Below are 4,898 nucleotides of genomic sequence, written 5' to 3'. Positions count from 1 at the left end.
CATTTAGAGACATACAAATAGACACTTCTATGTAGTTAAAGGAGAATTCCATACTAAAAGGCTTTCTTACCTTTCTTTGTAGTTGTTACGTCCCCACCAAAGAGGTCCAGGTGTTATTTTGTGCAAAAGCTCCTTATTGGCTATTTTCCCTACCATAAGCCCTAAATGAATTGCATTGAATTGAATGAGAATTGAATGGGGCTATGGGTTGTTGTGCTAATTCGCTTATTTCCATCGCTCAAAATTATAATTTCTTTGTATATATCCTCTCTTCATAATGTAAATAATATCCCAAGCGGCACACTTTACTACTTCTTTCGATGGAAATAAGCGAACTAGCATAACACCCCATAGCCCCATTCAATTCCCATTCAATGCAATGCAATTCATTGAGGGCTTATGGTAGGGAAAATAGCCAATAAGGAGTTTTTGCACAAAAAACACCTGGACCTCTTTGGTGGGGACGTAACAACTACAAAGAAAGGTAAGAAAGATAAGAAAGCATTCTAGCATGGAATTCTCCTTTAAAGAACAGAACAGGAATTCATCATAAAGGAAGCAAAAAGGGAAAAGATACATACAGTGAGGGGGAAAGGGGGGGGGGGGGGGGGTTTCAGAAGCATTCAAATGACTCTCTCTCTCTCTCTCTCTCTCACTCACTGAATGAATTGAAATGCTAAAATGGGCCATTTTTCCAGTCCAAATGTTTTGGTAGGATATAAGGCTGTGTGGACAAACTGCAAATCTGCAATAATTATTGTATTGTAATTTGTAACTTTATTTAACTGTTATTCCTTTTTTCATAGAAGTGTGTATTTGTATGTCATGTCTTTAATGTTCAGATTAATTGAAAATGGAGGATAATTCAACAGATAAAATGCCAAGGGGCTTGTCTTTGGTGTATAATACAAATTATATCTGTCGACATAGTTGATAACTTTAAATTCCTGGGCATACATATCACAGACACATTCACATGGTCACTCAACAATGAGTACATCCTCAAGAAGGCGCAGCAGCGACTGTACTTTCTGAGGCGCCTTAAAAAATTTGGCTTAAGTACAAAAGGACTAGTGAACTTTTATCGCTGTATAATTGAAAGTGTCTTAACTGGCTGTATCACAGTGTGGTACGGTAACACGACCGCTCAGGACTGCAACAGGTTGCAGAGGACCATTAAAACAGCAGCTAAAATCATCGGCACTACAGAATTACCCAGTCTCCATAACATCTACACCACTCGCTGTATGAAAAAAGCCCATAACATCATGGAAGACACCAGCCACCCCGCAAATACCCTGTTCAAACTACTCCCCTCCAAAAAACGCTACCAGAGCATCAAATCTCGTACCACCCGTCTCAGTAACAGTTTTTACCCCCAGGCAGTCAGGCTGCTGAACAGCTGACCTTGAACTGTATTGCACTTCACTTCACTTGCACTTTCTTTTACTGTTTTTTGTCTTTTCTTGCACTATAGATGTTTGTTTATGTCCTGTGTATGTAAGACGGAGAGTGCTCTGAGCTAAATAAATTTCATTGTATGTATACTCTGTATCTATACAAATGACAAATAAACCTGAACCTGAACCTGAACCTGATATTGCACTGTCACTAACTTAAACTCAGAAAAGTACATAATTTAACGTTTATTTGTTTTCTTATAAAAGGACAAAGTCTTCATTTTCAATGATGCTGAGATTACAGAAGACATAATACAAGTGCAGGCTAATAATATTGAAAATATTTAAGGATAGGTAGCGTTAAGTATTCAATATTCAGAGATACATGTAGTAGGCTTATTGTAAACCACAGGTTAAGTGTAAACGCAACATACAGCATAACAGCATAAAGTATATTTTATAAATACCTGTAGACCTTAAGCAGAGCAGAGCAGAGCTGGCCGGAGAGTAGAGGAAAAACACCAGCAGAGGAAAAAGATCCAAGATGATCTGATTGTTTGGGGGGGGGGGGGGGGGGGGGGGAACGAGACACTTCCTCGTTCCTCCCACAGACCCACACTACAAGAGCAGATCTACAAGCTCACAGCGGCTGTGAGCTTGTAGATCTGATGGCTGCGCCGTTTAAAAACAGGACAATCCAGCCTGGTGACAGAGAGAGAGTCATGCAGACAGCGTCCATCTTACCATATATTAAAGGTAATGACAAGGTGCTACCTACAGGTGCAATGGAAGCCCATTCACCCAAACAGAAAAGTCCTCTCTGATTGTATTAAACAACGTCAAACTCACCAACATTGAATTATTCTCTTTCTATCCTCAAAGTGTTTGTTTTATAAAAGTCCACTGTTGACATGTTATGATCATCTACTTTGAGTCCTTGCAGATTAATCTTTTTCTAAGTGTAACCATGTGTAGCAAAGGATTTACTTTTAGGTATGACTACGCCCAACAAATGCAAGTTTCTTTATAAGGACTTGAGACAAAGTTCCAAAACACTGGAATGTATTAACTTTTAAGAACCGTACGGAATAACAGATATTTATTAGACCAATGTCCAATCTCATATATATATATATATAATGCAGTAAAATGCGAACAATATCTTAAAAAACTAAGAACAAAACTAAACACACGCACTGAACCACACAGCATGCAGGAAAACAAGAGGAAGTGGCTCAATGAAATAAAACCAAACACTAAAATCAGTCTAAACAAAACAGCAGTGGTGACTTCTATAAGGAAGGGAAAACAAAACATTTAGTACACTATAAAGTTAAACAAATAAATCATTGCAACCACAATTTGATATGATGTATACCTATTTGAGTCTGTGTTCATTCACATCGGCCCCTCTGGCACATGAGCTCATCGCTTCCAGGCACATTAACTCACACTGGGTAGGGTAGTATAGTAACAAACAATTAAAATACTTATATAGAAAACACTTATTTAGTACAATCTAAATAACATCTATCCATCATGTTACTCACCAAGGCAGGGACAGATAAAACTATATATCATTATATTTACATGACTGTATAGTTTATGACAGCTACTGTAGCTATACCACTGTACTACTCCATCAATGCAGGATTATATCATTATATTTACATGACTGTATAGTTTATGACAGCTACTGTATAGCTATACCACTGTACTACTCCATCAATGCAGGATTATATCATTATATTTACATGACTGTATAGTTTATGACAGATACTGTATAGCTATACCACTGTACTACTCCATCAATGCAGGATTACCGGTATATGTTATGCTGTAGTGTTGGACTACTAAGGTATAACATTGTAGCTTTGTCTGTTTTTGTATTTTTTCCTCCTTGTTTCTCGTTGTCTGTTTTCTGTTTTTGTTTTTTGTTTGTTTAATTTTCTTTTCTTCTTCTATAAATGTCATTTGTTTGTTTTGTTTTGTTTATATGTTGATTGTGATGCATAATTATCTTCAATAGTATTTTGGAATACATTGAGATAAGGATAGGCACTAATAAGCTTTAAGCTTCTGCCTATGCCTTTTCCATCACCTAAAAAGAAAAAGTAAACTGTTTTTGTGTAATGTCTGCCTCTGAAAGATAGAAATATACTATTCATTCATTCATATCATTATATTTACACGACTGTCGTTTATGACAGCTACTGTACCACTTTACTACTGAGTGCCCTCCAACCCCACAAGGCCACTGGCCATGACAATATTCCCTCCAAATTTCTCAGAGACTCAGCCCTTTCCATAGCTCCAGTCATCACCCACATAGTAAACCTCTCCATCAAACAGAGACAGGTCCCCCAAGATTTTAAACTGGCCAAAGTAACCCCCCTGTACAAAAAAGGGAGTAAATTAGAACCCGGCAACTATACCGCCCTATTTCTATTCTAAGCTCCATCTCGAAAGTGATGGAAAAAATAGTCTATGAACAGGTTGAAAAGTATCTTGCCACTAATAATTTGCTGTACGAGTTCCAATCTGGTTTCAGAACATCCCACTCCACTGACACATGCCTCCTCTATTTGAGCGACCACATCAAACACGAGGTGGATGCTGGAAAATACTGCGGCATGGTCATGCTGGACCTCCAAAAGGCTTTTGACACCGTGAACCACTCCATACTGGTTAACAAGCTTAAAGCTATTGGTTTTGATAGCACATCAGCTAGCTGGGTCGACGACAGCATCTTGCAATGGGTCTGGTTCACAAGATTCGATACACCACCAAGATACCCATGTACCTGTCTAAATACTTCCTTAATGTAAACGAAGTCCACACCCACAACACCAGAGGGAGTGCAACAAACCATGTACAACCCAGATTCGGCACAAACAAGGGACTTAATAATTTTTGCTCCTATGCCACCAAAATGTGGAACGCCCTACCAACAGTCATTAAGACATATGAATCCCTTGACTCCTTCAAAACCGCTCTCAAAGGGCACCTACGGATGGCTGCAATTCGAAACTGGCCCCCGTAAAATCTGAATCCCCCCCACCGCCCTCCCCCCTTTCCCCCTCACTGTATATGTATTTTTTCCCTTTTTGCTTCCTTTATGATGAATTCCTGTTCTGTTCTTTAACTACATAGAAGTGTCTATTTGTATGTCTCTAAATGTTTTGATGAATTGAACAATGTGGACCCTGTTGTAAACAAGTGTAATGCTTAATTGGGTCGTTGGCTCACAGTTAACAGTCTTTGTATTGAGTTTGTGCTTGAAATGTAACTGTAATTCTGCAAACTGTTAATACATTTATCAATCAATCAAAAACTCTGAGCCCGAGCTGTATCCGTTCTGGCCTAGAGAGAGCCGCTACAACCTAAGAGGCCTAGAGAGAGAGCCGCTACAACCTAAGAGGCCTAGAGAGAGCCGCTACAACCTAAGAGGCCTAGAGAGAGCCGCTACAACCTAAGAGGCCTAGAGAGAGCCGCTAC

The sequence above is a fragment of the Protomyctophum parallelum genome (genome assembly GCF_964188405.1).
Source record: "Protomyctophum parallelum genome assembly, chromosome: 5".
Lineage (NCBI taxonomy): Eukaryota > Metazoa > Chordata > Actinopteri > Myctophiformes > Myctophidae > Protomyctophum > Protomyctophum parallelum.
Note: the sequence above shows the minus strand (reverse complement) of the source record.